At 32.7% G+C, this 23,341-nt stretch overlaps 1 long non-coding RNA gene across 2 annotated transcripts in view; it reads right to left on the reverse strand.

The window, feature by feature from the left end:
• Positions 1 to 1,687: 1,687 nt before the first annotated feature.
• LOC143238997 (uncharacterized) overlaps positions 1,688 to 23,341 on the reverse strand; it is a 32,683-nt gene continuing 11,029 nt past the window's right edge. Inside the window, exons 1-3 of one of the 2 annotated variants that reach the window (XR_013020902.1) lie at positions 11,316 to 11,436; positions 2,897 to 2,995; positions 1,688 to 1,838 (exon numbers count right to left, since the gene is read on the reverse strand). This is a non-coding gene — a long non-coding RNA (uncharacterized LOC143238997). Of the gene's footprint in view, positions 1,839 to 2,896; positions 2,996 to 11,315; positions 11,437 to 23,341 lie in introns of those variants that run through there. The other variant, XR_013020900.1, reaches the window with a different exon arrangement.

The raw sequence follows: 23,341 nt of genomic DNA on the forward strand, positions 1-23,341 counted from the left end.
TGTTGATTAAAAGTTGTTTTTACATTAAACAGGAACAGATTAAGAAAGATTTTGACTTTAACTAAGACCCCAAGTCCCGCTGAGCTGGTAACAAGCATAATCTCCACTACTTAATATATTTTGTATGTGTCTTTATTATATAAACTGTTAGGCATTTATACTTAAACATTTACAAAACACAAGATGAAAGACAAAACGTGTTTTTTAACTTCAAAAACATTCCTGAAACTTCAATATTTTTGTTCTAATTCAAAGTAAAAATTAATTGAGGTTTCAAAGTTATTGTCGTGACGTACATACGTCCTTAAACTGCCAAAACTGATACTTTTAATACAATGACGAAAATTTTCACTTGACAAGTTTCTTAGAAAATAAAACGTTGCTCAGTTGTCCAAACCTTATAAGACCTATCAAGCAACTAGTGAGACATGTATTCATAAGACTAATATTATACTTTAAGTTCATTGTCAGTAAATTTCTTGAAGTGTATTTAAGATGGAAAATAACGATGTGAAAATAAATATATATTTTTTAAAATAAAAGACTGAAGTTAAAAACATAATCCTTCTATTGAAGTTAAAAACATAATCCTTCTATTGAAGTTAAAAACATAATCCCTCTATTAGAGGTCAAAAACATAATCCCTCTATTAGAGGTTAAAACATAATCCTTCTATTGAAGTTAAAAACATAATCCCTCTGTATAATAATTTCTTTTCTCTCATTGCTAACTTTGATGTGGACTTGCGTACACAAAATAGTCGCTATCAATCACATTTATAGAATTAGCCACAATATATTAATAACACCATGTAACACAAATTTTGTTTCTGAATAATATATGTTATTTCTCAATTGCTTATGTTGTAAAAGTACAGAAAATGGTCATTATTTCCTTCAAACTTTGCTTTTGTGACCTGGATAATGAAATTTAGAAATTAACCTATTTTATATGTAGAAACGGGCAAACTTGCACATTTTCATTTACATAAGGTCTAAATAAAACAACGTATGAATCAAGATTTACATGTATTTATACTAAAGTTATACAAAAATGTTTCGTAGTGAGTAGTTTTTCCAGATTTACGACTTTAATGTAAATCACTTTTACGTATCAGCCTCCAAATATAGTCTCTCATCATGTTTTCGTTACACTTTCCCAGGTCACAAAAGCAAAGTTTGAAGAGATAAATAGGTCTTTTCCATTTACTTTAGGCATAAGACATTGGGAAATAACACTTTCTGTCCAGGAACAAGAAAAAGTAAAAATTTTGTTACACAATGTTGTTGTTACTCTGTTTTGTCTCACACTCGATTTATTCACGTACGCGTATATATATATATATATATATATGAACACTTAGTTCGTTTAACTCGATTGTATTCCTTAAATATAGTATAAAATAGTTTACCTAAACGTTTTAGGTTGATTTGGTTTATATGAACATTCTAAGTGTAGCATTGAATGAACCATTCTGATAGGTAGTGAAAATCCGTACATGGATGTTACATATTTCTACTGATGCACACGGTAATGAACGTTTCTTCGAAAGACGATATATACAGTACTGTGTTTATAATCTCAATTCGAATGTAGTATAAATTCGAACGTAATGCTACATTGTTAGTTACGTTGAGATATCAAGCATCCTACACACCAAATACACACATAGATATTGAACATCGCTTTCCAATATTTATTAACACAACTCACATAACAAATATATACAAGAAGGGTTAAACTGTACACTCAGTTTTGCCATCGAGACCAGCCATATGTATCGTTTCTTGTTGATCCAGAGAAATGTTCCAACTTGGTCACTTTGGTTTGACAATTCCCTAAAAATAGGTATAAATAGGTTAAATAGGTATATTTTCTGTAGGGAAACTTGACTATAAATTTATTTTCTATGTGTCGTATTCTATTATAAAGATATTCAACAACGTTTGCTTTTTCAGTTAAACTGTTTTACTAATACTTATATAAAGAATGACTAAAAGAAAACCTAGAAAGTGAAACAGTTCTGATAGGATATCGTAGACATAAGTTGATCAAAAAAGTAAACTTAATATTTAACACTTGTACCCTGCTCAAGGATCAACTTGTCCAATCTTTCCTTTATTACATACTTAAATTGATATTCCATTTTTCCAATAACTCTAATCTTGAATCAATTGTATCTTAACACCAATCAACCAGTTGCTTTTGGAAAACTTACAGTTAGCATGCTTAAGAATACGGACGTTTAGCAAATGTTTTATTTTAACAAAATGAATACGGACGTTTAGTAAATGTTTTATTTTAACAAAATGAATACGGACGTTTAGTAAATGTTTTATTTTAACAAAATGAATATGGACGTTTAGTAAATGTTGTATTTTAACAAAATGAATACGGACGTTTAGTAAATGTTTAATTTTAACAAAATGAATACGGACGTTTAGTAAATGTTTAATTTTAACAAAATGAATACGGACGTTTAGTAAATGTTTTATTTTAACAAAATGAATACGGACGTTTAGTAAATGTTTTATTTTAACAAAATGAATACGGACGTTTAGTAAATGTTTTATTTTAACAAAATGAATACGGACGTTTAGTAAATGTTTTATTTTAACAAAATGAATACAGATGTTTAGTAAATGTTTTATTTTAACAAACTGAATACAGATGTTTAGTAAATGTTTTATTTTAACAAAACGAATAGCCTGAATTTAAGTGTTGTTAAAGTTGACTTTTTTTGCCTTGTTTTCAAGTAACTGTGGAAACAGATTTTTCTCGAATAATAAAATAGCTAGACAACAGTGCTTTAATACTTTTTAACGGAAATAATTGTATGCCAAAGAAATCCGTTAAAATTTTCTAAAGGCTTTCTGTTCCTAACAACTTGACTTACGTAGTTGTATCGACGACTGTTCAGACTCCACAGTGTTGTTTTTGCATATTCTCCTGTTCTGGACTCAAGAACGTTCCTAAAACACTTCTTCACGTTTGACTGGAACATTCAAATGAAACCAGGTTTGAGGTTATGTTTATTAAAGTTTAGGTATATTACCATGAAATATAAAAAAATTAAAAAATAACCAAGTGCCAACATGATCTTATAAATAGAAGATTAGGAGATCTATACACTTGCTTGTCTATTTTTAACTGAACAGAAATCGTAAAAATAGAAATATGTTCTGTTTTATGTGGTTCCGTTACAATTAAGTTAACATTTTAGTTTATATAGAATTACACTGTCGTACAAGCACGAACAAATTAACAGAAGCTGAAACAAAGTAGTTAATGACAAATAGAAACAGAGCTATAATCTTTGTAGGATGCAGTTTGTTAAAGAAATATTTGTTTTAAAATGATTTTAAAAAGTACGATAATGCCAATACTTGATGTATTGAGCGTAAAGATACACAATGTAATGTAATTTATGACATTAATAAGGCATGATGAATACTGCGAAGCTGAATTTGTGTGTAATGTGAGACTGTAAAATGTAAGTCTAATGTCCTGCTTAAAGGTAAGTCTGTTAAATATAAGTCTAAAACTAATGTAAGAAACCATAGAGATATGTTAAGGCTGTTAAATATAAGTCTAAAACTAATGTAAGAAACCATACAGATATGTTAAGGCTGTTAAATATAAGTCTAAAACAATTGACAGAAATCATAAAGACATGCCAAGTCTGTTAAATATAAGTCTAAAACTAATGTAATAAACCATAGAGATATGTTAAGGCTGTTAAATATAAGTCAAAAACTAATGTAAGAAACCAAAAAGATATGTTAAGGCTGTTAAATATAAGTCTAAAACTAATGTAAGAAACCATAGAGATATGTTAAGGCTGTTAAATATAAGTCTAAAACTAATGTAAGAAACCATAGAGATATGTTAAGGCTGTTAAATATAAGTCTAAAACTAATGTAAGAAACCATAGAGATATGTTAAGGCTGTTAAATATAAGTCTAAAATAATTGTAAAAAACCACAACGATATGTTAACTCTGTTAAATATAAGTCTTTGACATATTAGCAACCATAGAGACGTGTCAAAGATGTTAAATATAAGTCTATGACAGAAGTAAGAAATCATGTAACTGTCGTAAGTGCTGAAGTTATGTGGTTTCTTATTGTCATCTTTACTTGGTTCTTTGAAGCTCTGTTTTTCCTAACATCATGAAACGTATATTTGATATTCCATACAGTAGTATGGCAAATCCGTTACGTATAAGTGTAGTTTACTACATCCAGAGTTTTCAAGTTATTTAGTTATAAATATGATATAATACACACACAAATGTAGTTCACTATACAACGGTATGTTGAACCTATTAATTACAAACATAATACCTGCACCATATTGTGTTAAGTACAATTGTAGTATACTTTGCCATATTGTGTTAAGTACAATTATAGTACACTTTGCCATATTGTGTTAAGTACAATTAATACAACTATAATACATCTTACAGCGTTAATTCTGTTACGTACAATTTTGTACATTCTAACATGTTGTGTTAAACCTGTAAAATACACTTACAGTACATTTCCCTAAGGTGTGTTAATTAGAAGTGCATTACATTTCGCTATGATGTGTTAAGCCTATTAGAAGGTCTGCGTATTATAAATACACAAGTAGCATGAATATTTGATAGATAATATACGACAACAATACCCAAACTTCCCTATCATGTTTATTATCTAACTAATACAATTAATACACAATTGTGCTGATTTCAAACTTCATTGCCTAATTGTGAAAATCTGAAACTTTGATTTATATATTATTTATTTAGCAGTTGTAAAAGAAGTTCGATTTTGTGAGTATGACGTCACGTTCTAGACGAATGATAAGTTTTTAAAGAGATTATTTTTTAAATCGAGGAATGTTTCTATTTTGTGGTTTGTTATAACCTTGCTTCAGTTTTCAGGTACATATGTATGGTTATGACAAAACCGTTGTCTGTTATTAAGCACAAGGCACATATGTATGGTTATGACAAAACCGTTGTCTGTTGTTAAACACAAGGTACATATGTATGATTATGACAAAACCGTTGTCTGTTATTAAGCACAAGGCACATATGTATGATTATGGCAAAACCGTTGTCTGTTATTAAGCTCAAGGCACATATGTATGGTTATGACAAAACCGTTGTCTGTTATTAACCACAAAGTATATATGTATGGTTATGACAAAACCGTTGTCTGTTATTAACCACAAGGTATATATGTATGGTTATGACAAAACCGTTGTCTGTTATTAAACGCAAGGCCACGCAACGGGCTATTCATGCGCTGCCCACCACGACTATTGAAATCCATTTCCTAGCGGTATAGCTAAACTGTATCTCACTTTCATATGCAGCACAATGTTGCACGGTATGTGTTAATAAAAGGAAGACAACAAACAAATAAAATCACCAGTTTCTATTGTTCAATTGTTACTTAGTATACACAATTATAAATACAGTTAATAACAGAAAGTAAGCTTTACACGTTTGATATGTGGTGTGTGCTTATTTAACACATTAAGTTGGACAATGGAACTCCTTGGTTTAATGTCTGAAACTGTTCTATTCGTATTGAATTACGTTAAGAATTTTTAATTATTTGAAATTTTATATTTTTCACCGGGAATAACAATTTCATTTTTAATTAACGATTCCAGCAACTTAACTAGGATCCGGCCCGACATGGCTAGGTGAATTAAGACGTTCGACTCGTAATCTGAGGTTCAAAGGTTCGAATACCGGTCGCAACAAACATGCTCGCCCTTTCAGCCGTGGGGCGTTATAATGTAACGGTCAATCCCACTATCCCTTGGTAAAAGAGTAGCCCAAGAGTTGGCGGTGGGTGGTGATGACTATCTGCCTTCCCTTTAGTCTTACACTGCGAAAGTAGGGACGGCTAGCACAGATAGCCCTCGAGTAGCTTTGTGCGAAATTCAAAAACAAACAAACAAACTAGGATTCTCACTAATCCTAAATATTATTAGCAATGCCAAATATTAAAACTGTATCGTAAGATGATGTCTCAGGGTCTTTATTTTCAAAAAAATATGTACGTGTACGTGTTTGTGTGCGTCTATACGCGTGTACTATATATATAGGAATTCATATCAGTTAAGCCTAAGCAAGTATAGAATATTATCATATGTTGATGCAGTTTATTTGGTTATTAACTATTCCTTTCAATAGAATACTAATACAATCTATTATAGGATACGCTCTTCCATTCATTATACATACATACATACAGTCGCGCATGTAATTTTTATTTTATTTAGATTCGTTCTTTAAAAAAAATGCGCCGATATTAATGGCCGAAGTTTACAATAGTTGCTGCATAAGATGTAGTTAGTAAGTGTCCATTAGGCTTTTCGGAGAACTGGCTGTTACTGGCATACGTTTCCCTGCCATAGTTGTTAATGTATGGTACATTTTGATGTTTTATAATCTTCGTATTACCAACACAAATACTGGTGCATTGTGTCTTGATCTGTCTACAAATTAAACTTGATTAATTAAGACGTACACGTCAGCCAAATACAACTTCTATAAGAAATGCCAATGCATTAAACTCCTGAGGGGCTATTTCTTAAATTAAACTTAATGACTATAAAAGGTGCTTCCCTATGACACAATCTATTGTTTTAAATTCAAGTTTAAACCTTCACCGTACTTTTATAAACTAGTTTTTTGTTGTTTTCTAATACTCAGGTTGAAAACACATGACTCATTATTTAGGTGTAAACGTTCACTTGAAGAAATAACGTGACACGTTACTCACGTTTAACCGTTCATTCAAAGAAACACATGACACCACAATTGTTTAAACCACTTTCGAAAATCTAAAGCCAACAATTAGTGACTGTGATCATTGTCTCTTGTGATTAATAATGGTGTATTTTGTAGCTCCAACGTAAAGCTAAGAAAAACAGCTATGTATATCTGTTTCTTGAGTAAAATTATGTAAGGTGTAAATTTGATTCGTAATTAGTAAGTGGGAAACGAAATAAATGTAAGACAAATAAAAAGGTATGACATGATGATGAGAATCTCCCTTGGAATAAGTTATGATATGATGACGAGAATCCCCCTTGGAATAAGGTATGACATGATGACGGGAATCCCCCTTGGAATAAGGTATGACATGATGACGAGAAACCCCCTTGGAATAATATATGATATGATGACGGGATACCCCCTTGAAATAAGGTATGACATGATGACGAGAATCCCCCTTGGAATAAGGTATGACATGATGACGGGAAACCCCCTTGGAATAAGGTATGACATGATGACGGGAAACTCCCTTGGAATAAGGTATGACATGATGACGAGAAACCCCCTTGAAATAAGGTATGACATGATGACGAGAATCCCCCTTGGAATAAGGTATGACATGATGACGGGAAACCCCCTTGGAATAAGGTATGACATGATGACGAGAATCCCCCTTGGAATAAGGTATGACATGATGACGGGAAACCCCCTTGGAATAAGGTATGACATGATGACGGGAAACCCCCTTGGAATAAGGTATGACATGATGACGGGAAACCCCCTTGGAATAAGGTATGACATGATGACGGGAAACCCCCTTGGAATAAGGTATGACATGATGATGAGAAACCCTCTGGGAATAAAAGTGTATTCTATAGACGGCTGATATGGGTACAAGCACTTTTATTAAAATAAAGTACAGAACAACGTTTTGACCTTCTTAGGTTAACTTGAAGATGACCTAAGAAGGTCGTAACATTTTACTGTACTTTATCTCAATAAAACTGCTAATACTCATACCAGCCGTCTTGAGAATACAAATAAAAGGTATTTCTATCTTTGAAAAACTTTCTTCTAACAAAAGGTTCAAAACGTTCAAAGTTAAATTACGTGTTATAGTGTACACACAGCGCTTATAGCTTTAAATCCCTCACAAGTGCTTATGTCGAGTCTAGATTTACAAACCAGAGATATAGGTGTTGTTACTTAATAAAAGTCTGGTGAATTTTTTTAAATATTTCACAAATCAAAGCGAGGTATATTTCCTGAAAGCTTCTGCAACGTATACAACAACACCTGAGGTGAGTTTCCTTTGCACACCAATGGTACGTGTTAACAACACATAATTGTCCTATTAAAATAATTTGCATTTATTTAACATTCAAAAAGACGATAATGGAAACCTATCGCACTTTTGTTTTTACTAAATGCATTTGATAATCGCTTTAAAACATTACTAACACTAGTGTGGTTTATGAACTTACAGTGCTGCAGTTATAACACCCACGGTGGTAAAGGCACCGATATTCCATTATATAACTTTGGATTAACAGAACTTACACTATTATTGAGCTTAGTTGAAACACGAGAGTTAATTTGAAGTCAAATGGATTTCAAGAGCCGTTTCTAAAAGTGAAGGAGAAATGTTGATTTGTGACTGTGTCAGCTGAAACGTTTCGATTTAGATTGAAATGATCTTGGAAAAGTAACACTAGCATGGTGTAATGTCCTATTTTGACATGTGCGTCACAAAGTTAAGCCTTCTTATTATGTGTTTCCTTTCTCGTTTCCATGATTAAGTGTCAAGGAATTTCACTACATGTAAACTGCTTTAAGTACATAACATGAACACATATGTGCTGGTTAATACATGTATTTTAGAATACGCGTCGAAGAGTGTTGCATTTTACTGATAATTCTACAATATACGACTCAAAATACGTAACTACAATCTCGACATTATGTGTTGTTGTTTTTCCTTTTAGAATTATGTGCAAAGCTACACAATGAACTATCTGCGCTTTGCCCACCACGGGTATCGAAACCGAGTTTTTAACGAAGCGAGTTCGCAGACATGCCGCTGTGCCACTGGTGTGCCAACTTTATGTGACGATTGCGTTATTTACCCGTTAATTGCTAAAATGGATATTCCAAAAAGAACTGTTTTACCTATTCTCTTACACCAAACTATTATGGAAAGAACAAATACGTAAAATTATGTCCACGTCGGATCATACCCAAGAGCTACAAGCTAATGAAGGTGTACCTCAAGTTTATATAAATTTCGTGGACAACGATCCATTGTGAATGAACTCTTTTATTCACAGGGCTTGATTCTATTTACTTATTTTGAATTTCGCGCCAAGCTACACGAGGGTTATCTCCGCTAACCTTCCCTAATTAGCAGTGTAAGACTAGAGGGAAGGCAGCTAGTCATCACCACCCACCGCCAACTCTTGGGCTGCTCTCTTACCAACGAATACGAAGATTGTTCTGACATTATAACGCCCCCACGGCTGATAGGGCGAACATGTTTGTTGTGACGGGGATTCAAATCCCCGACCCCAAATTGCGAATCAAGCTCCCAAACCACCTGGCAATGTCAGGCGTTATATACAGGGACATTTTTTTAAAGTTGTCGAACACCTAAGAAATTCACTAAAATATTAGCTGTTCACGTCTGTTAATAGGAATAGTTTCCTTAAGTTTAAAACAAAAGCTACTCAGTTTCTGGTAGTTTTGTCCATATAATTATCTATTTTTGTTTCGGAAACTTAAAGGAGTTTTTATATTACCCGTAGTGTTTCTTAAAACTAATCACGAAACGTCACATTTATTTGAGTGACGTTAGCACTGTTAAATCTTTACTGTTGTGTACGATTACAGTTGATTCTGTTTTATAATTAATATCAAGAAACAAAAAATTATGAATTCGTTTTTACACTCTTTATACTTTTAAATATTTATAACTTAGATCGTTTATACCTCAGAATGTCTTTCGTGATCAAACCTGAATTCACAAAAATAAAAACAACGACCATGCGCGATTTATCCAACTTCCAAAGATCAACTTGAAATCCGTATAACAGAAATGAAGTTTAACGTAGTCATAAAACAGAAATATGGTGCACTCGTCGTGAATATTTATGGAGGCGCTTTCTCTCGTTGACATGCACTTGTATTGTATTGAAGGTCGGATATGAACCGTTTGTTGTTCTAAACTAACTGATTGACAGGAGAAGCAACTCTAACTACCTGACGTCATCAGTCAAGGTAAGACAATGCTAGCTGCTTTATGCACAGAATCAAACAAAGTCATGTCTTTATAAAGATAATTATATGAAACATCTACTAAGTTTCCACCCCTGTTCAGTTACCATATGTTCAGCACAGTTAGGACAGCATGAAGGACATACTTTCGGGGAATTTCTATGAAGAAACAAAAGGGAAGTATTTAAACAATATAACTATGGTTCTAAGTCTCTCATTGAAAGAATTCATTTATCAGAATTGTTTTTAAAACATATAATTTGTATACATATTTCAAACAGTATAGAGTCAATAACGCAGCACTAACTCTTCTGGATATGTTGGATGGTATTAATTAAATTTTATGAATCAATTTTATGTTGTAATTATCAGTTATTTACTATAATACCTAGTCATATAATTGTTTAAAAGGAAATAGGTGCGCATATGCAGTACAGTGAGTAACAAGAACGATTCGAAAACACGAAAATGGAAATAAACGAACGACGTCAATGATGTCTTTTTCTATACCCTCACAGAGGTTATTGGTAAACATACACTTCTATATCTGTAACTCTTGTCCATACTTATTGTATTGCAAATGTTAGAACACGACCAATTGCGGTCCAATTTCGCCTAATATTAAAGTTTTAATTAATAAAAAAAAACTGCACTCTTTGTTAACATATTTTAAAATGTAAAAAAGAACATTCGATTTATTTATATAATTGTTTGTTTATCTTATTAGAGTTAGAATTAAATATCACGTCTTTATATTAAAACTTTAATCAATATTATTCTTGTTTTTAATTGTAATCCACTACAATAGTTTGTACAATGGAAGTAATAGGAAACATCTTTTCACGAAGTTCATTTTACTGGAACTTTGACTGCACTTCAGTTTTTATACTGAGTACTTCAAACGAACATACCCCCTCTATATTTTGTACGTTTTTTTTTTTTTTTTTACTTGCATTGATTGATTGTTGAGATTAAAGCACAAAGTTGCGTAATGGGCTTCTGCCAGACACGGGTATCGAAACCCGATTTCTAGTGGTCTTTGAGTCCACAGACATACCGCTGCACTGCCGAAGGGACTTTTATTTCTAACCTATAACTTTTAATTAGATAAACAAGGTATAATATTTAGTTCTGAAACCCATCATTTCGAAGATCTGTAACTAAGTTTTAGACCAATCTGCCGTATAAACAATTGAAAAACAAATTATACCTAAAACAAACTAGCACTAAATACATATACATATACTAGAATTATAGATACCTCCAGTGGCACAGCGCCATGTCTGCAGACTCACACTGCTAAAAACGGGGTTTCGATACCCGTAGTGGGCAGAGCACAGACAGCCCATCGTTTAGTCCATCGATTCTAATGACTACTAAAACTGATCAGAAACATAAACAGAATGTTGTTTGTAGAATAATACCTAGTCATGTGATGGTTTCAATAGCTGCGTACAGGCAATACAATACGTAAGGAGAACGTTTCGGAAGCACCGAAATGGAGACGAATAAACGATGTTTGAGATATGTTTTCTATACCCGCACAGAAACTGCAAGTAAACACACTTCTGTAAGAATGATACATACGCTTTAGTGTTGTTTGAATAATAATAAAAATTCAAATTAACGTTGTGATTTTTAGGGGTTAATGGCTTGGAAACACATTAAGGAATTTGTTTTGTTTTGAATTTCGCGCAAAGCTACTCGAGGGCTATATGCGCTAGCCGTCCCTAATTTAGCAGTGTAAGACTAGAGGGAAGGCAGCTAGTCATCACCACCCACCGCCAACTCTTGGGCTGCTCTTTTACTAACGAATAGTGGGATTGACCGCCACGGCTGAAAGGGCGAGCATGTTTGGTGCGACGGGGATTCGAACCCACGACCCTCGGATTACGAGTCGAACGCCTTAACACGCTTGGTCATGCCGGGCCAACACACTAAGGAAAAACGTTTGTAGAGACTCCTCGTTACATCAGCAGTGAGAACTAATCGTGAGTATTGTTGTTTCATACGACAAATTATCAACAAACTTTCACATTCTTTACCTTAAGTTGTGTGACGACAAATTATCAACAAACTTTCACATTCTTTGCCTTAAGTTGTGTGACCACTCAAGTATATGGTGTATTTTCTGTCTTAAAAATCTAGAACAGTGGATAAGTATATATAAAAATAAGCGCTCTTATTGTATCGTATTTACATAATTAAATGTTTTTTAACCACAGAAGTAAAAACGTGCTCCCAGTAGACGTCATTGCTGGATAAAAATTGACAAACTTTATTTTTGTTACTGCTAGAGTTATATGTATCAGAATTATTCGATTTGTTTCTAGATTTTCTGCTTACGTTATTTAAAGTAAGTTACTTTCCTTTAAGTGAGAGATTACTGTTGAAGTATTCCCACTATTCATAAAAGTGTATACTTTCTTTAATATATTTTTTATTAGTAATCTATAAATTTAATGTTCGTATAAGCGTGTGCAATGCAGAAAAAGGTTAACTTAAAACTATCTTAAGTGTTCAACAGTATTTGTTCTTAAGCAACAGGACGTTTCTCCTACTATATGTAACAAGCTGTATAACGAAAAGCCTCCTAAATCAAACGTTTTTGCAACTAGATACCACAGAGACTCGAAGCTCGGATCATTGCACTATAAGTCTGTAAAATTACCGTTGGCCCATAAGGAGGAGTCAGTATTCTTTTTAATGACTTTTGACCTGTGATCCATAATACCAACACGTGACAGTTTGATCATTCTTCTCTGAGAACCGATACGACAGTGATCATTTCGATGTTTCAGAGTGAAAGATCAAAACGTCTCCCCAACGAGAGTGGTTCAGGAAAAGCAGACATCTTGATGGATTATAATACACATTTTTAGTGAAAAACAAATGTGTGTATATTACGTATTCACATTAGTGTAGCTTCCTGAGAAGAGTGATAAATACGCTACTCTACCGAGGAATACGTGGTTTAGTCTATCAGGGAGTTCGATACAGAGAGTCCAAACCTCCACCTTGTTCGTGAAGCTTCAGTAACGATTCGAAAAATGTGCTAGCGAAGACGGTCAATATATTGTTGCAGAGAAAATGAGACCAACCGTGTTTCTCCGATAATAAGACCTACCCATAAAATAAGACCTAGTGTGATTTTTGGGGATAGTTTTAATATAAGCCCTAGTTAAGAGTGGCAGGAAGAGGAAAGAAATAAAAAAAATTAATTTATTAATTAGTTTAATAGTTAGTTAATTAGTTTGTTTAAGTATTAATCAGTTAGTTTAATAGTTTAATAATAGTTTATTTTAAATGGTTAGTTTAATAGTTTTACTTTGTAACTTCATTTTTTTAATATATCAAAATAAGACATCCCCCGAAAATAAGCCCTAGTGTCATATTTTGGAGTGAAAATTAATATAAGCCCTGTCTTATTTTCGAAGAAACACGGTATGAGACTTGATTATGGTTAAGAAAGACAGAGGACAATTCAGTGGTCGTTTCTAATATGCAAACTGGTAGATAGCTAAGATAAAAAATCAATAGGTGATATCTATGTATGTTTATGAATGTTGAAAAGTATTAATACGTTCCGTATAACAGAATGCCCGGTGAAAATTAGTAGAATATACTATAAACTTTTGCTAGATCCTTCTAGTAAGGCAGTTTCAGTAAACATTGTTGTTGAATTACAAGTTTGATGAGTTCTTCCTTCTGTTGAAGTTTTAATGGAAGTTACTACACCTGCCACATGTGATGAATTTAACAGAACTTAGTAACACTTCATTACTCAGGAAGTCTGAGAATTTAAAGTTCGTGAAAGTTATTTTGTTTTCAATAACGAATTTCCTGTTGTTCACTGATTTTGAAAATAATATTCTTTTTTTTTTTTACAAATTGGGAATAATAATAAGTAATAATAATAAAAGCTCTTACTTAGACCAAGTTATTATTTCATTTACCAAAGTGAACATATTTTATTATGTTTGGCCTATAGAACGATGGATAAAGCTCTCACGTCGCAATTAGTCCAGAGAAATCTATAGCAGACGGTTGTCAACATTTTACGCATCACGAATTGCGACCTGATTTTAATGAAGATTATTTATTTATGTAAAACTAGATATGACTTTTTGTGAAAAGTCTGTACGTGCTGGAGAAAAATGGATATCATTTTCGGATTCAGCGTACAGGACTTAGTGTAGAGCACGTAAACATTTTAAGACAATAAAACCAACAACGGCCTGGGTTATTAGTTGAATGCTTAGGAAATGTTTTGTCGAGACTTAAAATGAAGACATTTACTAGATTTATTCTATGTGATGTATTTAGTGGAACTCACGCCAGGAAGGCTAATTAGGTCTTTCTGCGTTAAAGCATTATTGAGGATCAATAGATGGTGCTAATGAAGAATCTTATTTTGTTTATCCTATTGGGAGGATTTAGTTTCATACATTTATAAAAATAATATACAACACAAACCTGATGCTCTTTAATATGTGATGCTGTGTATTCTTATTTCACTACGCTTCATATATTTATAAAAATAATATACAACACAAACATGGTACTCTTTAATACGTGATGTTGTGTATTCTTATTTCAGTACGTTTCATACATTTATAAAAATAATATACAACACAAACCTCATGCTCTTTTATACGTGATGCTGTGTATTCTTATTTCAGTACGTTTCATACATTTATAAAAATAATATACAACACAAACCTGATGCTCTTTAATACGTGATGCTGTGTATTCTTATTTCAGTACGTTTCATACATTTATAAAAATAATATACAACACAAACCTGATGCTCTTTAATACGTGATGTTGTGTATTCTTATTTCAGTACGCTTCATACATTTATAAAAATAATATACAACACAAACATGATGCTCTTTTATACGTGATGTTGTGTATTCTTATTTCAGTACGTTTCATACATTTATAAAAATAATATACAACACAAACCTGATGCTCTTTGATACGTGATGTTGTGTATTCTTATTTCAGTACGCTTCATATATTTATAAAAATAATATACAACACAAACATGATGCTCTTTAATACGTGATGTTGTGTATTCTTATTTCAGTACGTTTCATACATTTATAAAAATAATATACAACACAAACCTGATGCTCTTTAATACGTGATGCTGTGTATTCTTATTTCAGTACGTTTCATGCATTTATAAAAATAATATACAACACAAACCTGATGCTCTTTAATACGTGATGTTGTGTATTCTTATTTCAGTACGCTTCATACATTTATAAAAATAATATACAACACAAACATGATGCTCTTTTATACGTGATGTTGTGTATTCTTATTTCAGTACGTTTCATACATTTATAAAAATAATATACAACACAAACCTGATGCTCTTTGATACGTGATGTTGTGTATTCTTATTTCAGTACGCTTCATATATTTATAAAAATAATATACAACACAAACATGATGCTCTTTAATACGTGATGTTGTGTATTCTTATTTCAGTACGTTTCATACATTTATAAAAATAATATACAACACAAACATGATGCTCTTTTATACGTGATGTTGTGTATTCTTATTTCAGTACGCTTCATACATTTATAAAAATAATATACAACACAAACCTGATGCTCTTTGATACGTGATGTTGTGTATTCTTATTTCAGTACGTTTCATACATTTATAAAAATAATATACAACACAAACCTGATGCTCTTTGATACGTGATGTTGTGTATTCTTATTTCAGTACGCTTCATATATTTATAAAAATAATATACAACACAAACATGATGCTCTTTAATACGTGATGTTGTGTATTCTTATTTCAGTACGTTTCATACATTTATAAAAATAATATACAACACAAACATGATGCTCTTTTATACGTGATGTTGTGTATTCTTATTTCAGTACGCTTCATACATTTATAAAAATAATATACAACACAAACCTGATGTTCTTTGATACGTGATGTTGTGTATTCTTATTTCAGTACGCTTCATACATTTATAAAAATAATATACAACACAAACATGATGCTCTTTTATACGTGATGTTGTGTATTCTTATTTCAGTACGCTTCATACATTTATAAAAATAATATACAACACAAACCTGATGTTCTTTGATACGTGATGTTGTGTATTCTTACTATGTTTTTAATGTTAAAGTAATAACTATTTCTTTCCAACACCTCATTCCAACAGATTAGTGAAAACAAAATGAGTATTTGAAGTAGAAACTTCACTCACAAAATGATTTTTATCAGTTTTACTGTTTCTTTGTTGACGGAAGTTTTATTTTTATAACTTAATCAAAGCTAAAACAGCATAATATTTCCATTAAGAAGAAATCTATTTCGCGTTGCTAAGATAAGACTGCCTGAATTTGAATACATTTAGCTACATTACTTTAGCTATTTCACAAACAACTTATCAACTGCATTGTTATGTTAACAATGGTAGCGAGGAATGATGCAAATGATCTGTTAGGTTAAAAACGGTAGTAACGTCTGATGCAAATGTGCTGTTCGACTAAAAACGATAGTAACGTCTGATGCAAATGTGCTGTTAAGCTGAAGACAGTAGCAACACCTGATGCAAATGTGCTGTTAGACTAAAAACGATAGCAACGCCTGATGCAAATGTGCTGTTAGGCTGAAGACAGTAGCAACACCTGATGCAAATGTGCTGTTAGACTGAAATCTAAAAATGGTTCAAATTAGGCATCTAGAGTGTTGGTTAAAACACAGGAAGTAACAGACTGTTCTTTACTCAAGTATTCAAGAGATCGTACAACTGAAGAAGAAATGCGAGAAGATATCTTATTATTAATCGACTGTCAAAACTGTAATAACTAATGAGCCCTATTTACATTGTGAATATATTTCAACAAGTGTCACTAGACGTCGTTATCTGAGTCTTACAATAATATTTATTACTCAAACACGTTCAGTCTATTTGGTGATATTCTAGCTTTCAGAAATATAATATTTTTTGCGTAAAACTTTATTTTTTAAAATATTGTTTTCAACGCTGGCATATAAACAGCCAAAAAAAATATTACTGTAGTTGTAGTTGCATTTAATTCAATGAAATTATATATATGCATAAATAATAAATGGAATATACTTTACACAATAGCACCTGCTGTCTTTAACGAAAATATCCAATCAAAATCATACTGCGATTATAATTATATTTAGCCGAAAGAGTTACATACGATAGATATATAATACCTATAATATATAAAATTAGAATTTATATTTGAACAACCAAGAGTTGGGTATTTATATTCTTACCAAATAACATAATCAATAACCAGCTATGCTTTCCTCAACTATTGCACAATATTTTAAAATATTACAACTACGGCAGAACATTGAATAACCAGTTAATTTTTTCAGCAGTTTTCTTTACCGTAGGTGATTCTCTTGCATTTAAACACAAAACGGCACAATAAGTTTCTTCGCGCAGTATCCATAATAAAAATCAAACACTGCATTTTCAAACATAAGCTTAACAGTGAGCCACTAGGGGGCGTAATGGTGTTAATAAGAAAGAAGAGTGAAGATGTATCATGAAACTGTCACTATGTTGTCACAAGTGAGTAACTTAAAAATAGAAATGAGTACGACAAAAACAACGCTATTTAATTATGAAGTAACATTAAGGAAACACTGTAGCAAGGAAAAATAAATCTATATAGTGATTTATCTGGATGATAGTATCATAAAAATACATTCCATAGAAATGTATATATTTTGTAGCAGTATAAGAAGTAACTAAGATAGGCTGTACAAAACTTATCCTTAAAATTGTATCAAATGGTTATCCTGTAATTATAATGTGTGACTAAATATTTTAGTTACACAGTTCCTAATAAAGCGGTTTATCTGGATAACACTACATAGAAGCTTACGATAAAACGATATTACACAGTAGATTATGCTTATATATGTTCATTTAAGAACATAACCACATTGGGTTATCTGATATGAAATTGAACCCCGGGGTTTAGAGTTTTAAGCCCGTAAACGTACCACTGTTCCACCTGAGAATGGTACATTAGATTATATAATTAATTAGTTATGGGTGTTATTTAATTATCTACGTATCGTGATAACAAAAAACAAATAAAACAAATTAATATTTTCATTCAATGTATATATATATATATATATTTTTTTTTACTATTTTATCATATGATATTAGTAGTAATAAAATTATTCAAGTAGAACTAACTGACTTCAACGGATTTTACCGCTACTTTGGTCGAATACGTCAGTATTAGCGTCCTCAATAAGGTCGTCTGAGCAAGACTACTCTGATTGGTGTTAATTTTTTTCTATAAGAACCAAAAGCTCCGCCTTTTATTCTTGAATGGCATTCGGAACCGCCTTCTTTTTCTTATCAGTAGTACATATCTAAAGCCTCAGGTCAATGAGGTGAGGCACAGACAGATTTATAGGGCCCCAGCATGCCTAAAACCAATTACTATGCACCGCGCTTCCAGATGTTACAGGCACCGCCTCTCAGCATCGCCGCTCTGTAAAGTTGTGTTACTTACCTCGAAAAAATGTACCAGAAACATTATCAAGTTTTCGTGTGTGTATAAAACAGTTTCATCACAAGCAACTCATCTTTTTTTATATATACATCAAAAGCGTATACAGAATTATCAATAGTTGTTAAATAAAATGTTAAGTAGTCTGTGCAAAAAAAAAAGACAATTTTTTTTTACCATGCACTTAATACCAAGTATTGCGTGAAACTACCGCACTTATTAAACACGTGTAAAATTGTTTATATGGTGTTCTATACTCAATACCAGTTATGAATATGGACGTTGTTGAATCATACAAAGGAAATGGAGCCAATTTCTAACAAATTCTCGGAAAGCAGCATCCCCCTTACTGCCATCTGGCAGCAGTTAAGGGAACCACTTCATCACTGCTCTTCCGGTGACGTCTATTGGCCTTCCCCCTCTTCGTGTGACAGCAGTTAGGCCCACTCGAGTCAGTTTGACGCTTGGGTTGAAGTTCCCACTGCAGTGTTCACCATGTTTGATGTTCTTTCTTTGTGACAGCGCACAGTGCATGCTTTAAAGTTTCACTGAATAGAAGTGGTAAAAGGAGACACTCCCAGGAGGAAATCTCACTCTGCAGCCGTCCAGCACTAAGGACATCCACCCTGCGGGCGTCTCTTCAACCAAGAATTGCTCTTCATATAGCTCGACTTCGAACGAGCAGATTGGCGCGTAGTCTTTCTCTCGGTCGGAGTGAAGTTTTCACACTCAAACAGGTTAGTCTGAAATAGCAGATACTTTCTTTTGGTATCAGATAACTGTAATTATAGAACATACTAATTTTCTTGTCTTTGTCTCGAAACACGTTAAACTCGCAAAGATTTTTTTTTCTTCTAATCCCGTCTTTTTGTTCTGTTCCTTCGTCCAGATCTCTAACGACCAACGTAAAACGGATCGTTCAGAATTCGCTGATTTTGATAGAGGGAGACGACAAAAGAAAGGTGCAGTTTGTCAACATACGACTCTCTGCTGTCGCAGTCTTTAACAGAGTCGGCGTTTGAATTCTTTGGACGAAACCTAGAGTCGCCTGCTACGTATACTGAAGGTATACCGGAAAGCAGATCCAACTCAGGATACAATCAGTATACGAGCAGGAGTCTCTACCGTACTCCTCTCTACGTTGCGGCTAATACAGAATGCAGAGTTGCAGCTTAAACCTTGGCGGTTGGACAAAGATTTCTAAGTGCAAAGGTACGCACTGAAAAGGACCAGCACAGTTAGTGACTGCTGCTCGTTCCACCAGCACGGTAACCACTGCGGCTGTACACCAGGGAACCCGCAACTAGTCTTGTGGCGGGCCACCACGTAATATCTGGACGCCAACGGGAACCCGGATGTACATGTTTATATCAAGTCTACCAGCTTTATTCCGTTAGAGGAGGGCTGTTGCTCGTAACGGGCCGAATGGAGTCAAGCAGCGAGAAATGGCGGAGTGTGTTTGTTAGCGCAAGAAAATTCATTATGTCCTTAAATTTACAGCAATAAAAAAAAATTGAAGTTTTTATGGATGTGCATACCAATGGCTGAACTGTAAAAATAAATTACTTTTAACAGTATGACGTAATATTCCTACACATGAAAGCTAACATTTCAAGCCACTATACAACAAACACGTGTTAAGTGGTCGAATTAGATTATCTATTAATAAATTTCGATGAATGATATTACACGTTTTACAGAGCTTACTGTCGGCCCGGCATGGCCGGGTGAAAAAGTATGTTTTCTATCAGTAACAATAACACACGTGTTTAAGTAAATAAAAGTTTGCAAACAACATGTGCATTAATAAACAGCAAAAAGACAATGAATTACCTATTTATAAAGTCGATGAATTATAAAGTACGTAATCTTACGCATGAATACACAGTAATATAAAAACGAAACCGTTTCTTAAACATACATATGGAATAAACTTATATACTAATGCTAATGCATAGCAATATAAATATGAGAACTTGTATCGTAGTAAAAATATAAAATAAGGTTAGATATAACAGTGCATCGTTGAAAGCGTCTCTGTAAACGGATACACAGTTTATGCTTATATGTAAAGTGTAAATTAGAAAACAATAAACTCATGTTTTCGTTCCTTTCGTAAGTCAATTATAAAGGAAGGAAACCGGCTGACGATAATACGGTGACAACAAATTTGTACAGACGTATGCTGCTACGTGTAGTTAGCCTCACTTAACTTTTTGTCACTACTTACATTTCTCTTTTGTCTTCAACAGTATACTGTAATACATACAACATAACTAATTACAAACAAAGTTGCAGAGTTGTATGCATACACTCAGTTCACATGAAGCTGACATATAAAGTATATAAAAGTCTGTGAATCTTACATAGCTAGGATACATTATTTTATATGGGACGTTAGGTCTGTTTCAAGTGTATGAGGACCAGAAAAATAAATGTCTTTATATGACAGTATAGAAAGTCCTCTTTGGGATATATAAGAATTATGTAACAGTCTGGACAACTCTTTTGAATTATGAAAAGGCGAGAATAGCACACAGCTCTGTCTAACAGCATAAAATGTCCTCTGATTTATATGAGGACTGTAGCTTTAAGTGAGAACTTAGATCGATAGGTCTGATTTGAGTTATATGAGGACTACAGCTTTATGTTAGAGTCCAGACAGATATGTTTGAATCGTAAAGACTAATATAATACAGGTCTTTATCTGACAGTATAGAAAGTCCTGTTTGAGAACTAGTCATAGCTTTATATTGGGTATACAAGGTCCTTTTTGGGTAATATTAGAACCATGCATATCTTTATGTGGGGGTCCAGAAAGGTCTGTTTGGGTTGCATCAACACATAAGTATGTATTTATGCACCAAAAAGTGCATGCTTGGACACACAGATCTGTATGGAAGTTTAAAAAGGTGTATTTTCAATAGATAGAGACGACGTATATAAATAAATATAGTTGTGTGTAGGAATCTATAACAGCTTATTAAAGCTATGTAAAGTCTATAAAGAAATATTCATAATTTCATATGAAAATATAAAATGACTTGTACAGACTGTATATTCAGTAAAGACTGAATGGGCTATATAAGGACGATACATACAACAAGAAGACTGCTTTCTAAGGATTACTTGTACCATTTTATAGAGTCTCAAATCTCTGGTTAGGGTTAAACCTAACTGCTAAACAATAGCTTAGCTGGGAAATGTGCGCGAGGAAATTAGCCAGAAAAGTTAACCACTCTCTGATAATAAGTTTCACACCTGAAATAAATACGTAACTTAACATAAAAATAAGCTTGATTATATTCTCGTCAGTCATGTTACAACCTAAACCAACGTATCTTACGATTTATCTAATGTTAACAATAAACATGTGATATTAACGTGTAAATTGAGGTACCTGGTGTTTTAATTATAATTAACTGTCTAGACCATTATTGAACTTACCCACCTGAGAAGTAACAAAAATGTTCCAAGAAATGTAATGGGCATCATTACAAGACGATGAAATGTTGTATAATAAAAATTGGCGTTTCGTTCTTTTGTTTCTATAATTGAATAGAATGTTATAGTTATTCTGAGTTTCTTTAATAAAGGAATAAAAAAATGCCAAAGAGACAACTTTGCCGCGTAATCCCATGCGAGATAAAGCAACTAAACTACTTTATATCAGCAAGATGGAAACCTTAAAATTGTGATTGGAACAATGAACATTACTTTTCAAATAAAACAGTTGTACAAATGTATTAAAGCCATCGTTTAATATCATACAAAAAATATTCAAAGTGAGAATTTCTCCGATTTCAAAAATAACAAATAACAATACTTAGTATCAGCGCAAATATAAACAGTGTGCTAATCTCCTCAGACGGAACAATAATTATGCACTTTTATTAATCAGTTACAAAGAAGATATTAAGAAATTCATATATTCCATTATAAACAAGGCTTAGTTGTGTTTTCATACACTGAACCTCGCGTGTAAGCGACATGAAGTCCTCAGTATCTGATAATAGGACGTAATTAATGTGTAAATGTTCATCATGTTCTATTGTTGTTTACCATGTTCCATTACTGTTATTAATTGTGTTACTAATTCTGTTACAATTAGTCATGTTACGTTACGGTTAACCGTAGATTGTATTACTATTTGCTATGCTTCATTACTATTGTTCATTTCCGTCACTGTTCACTATGTTCTGTTACTATTTACCATGTTGTGTTACTATTTGTCATGTTCTGTAACTGTTTACCATGGTCTGTTACTATATGCCATGTTTTGTTATTATTTACTGTGTTCTGTTGCTATTTGTCATGTTATGTTATTATTTACTGTGTTCTGTTACTATTTACCATGTTTTGTTATTATTTACTGTGTTTTGTTACTATTTACCATGTTTTGTTATTAGTTACTGTGTTCTGTTACTATTTACCATGTTCTGTTGCTGTTTGACATGTTCAGCCATTATTCGTTACGGATTTGTTTTTAAAACTTTCTGGATTACTGGATCAACAACAATAACCTACTTTAAAATACAGTGTATTGGTTTTACGTTCTTTATTATAATTTCAAAATATGTTAAAGGTTTCCAATGATATCATCGAACTTGTTAAAGTTACGGAGAGAAATCCTGAGCACTCATCTTATTGGTTTTCATGGCTAAAAACATTTATAGCCTAAAACATGATTAGTCGCCATACATACCGTTACCATAATGTT

The sequence above is a fragment of the Tachypleus tridentatus genome, chromosome 2, assembly GCF_004210375.1.
Source record: "Tachypleus tridentatus isolate NWPU-2018 chromosome 2, ASM421037v1, whole genome shotgun sequence".
In the NCBI taxonomy this organism is placed as follows: domain Eukaryota; kingdom Metazoa; phylum Arthropoda; class Merostomata; order Xiphosura; family Limulidae; genus Tachypleus; species Tachypleus tridentatus.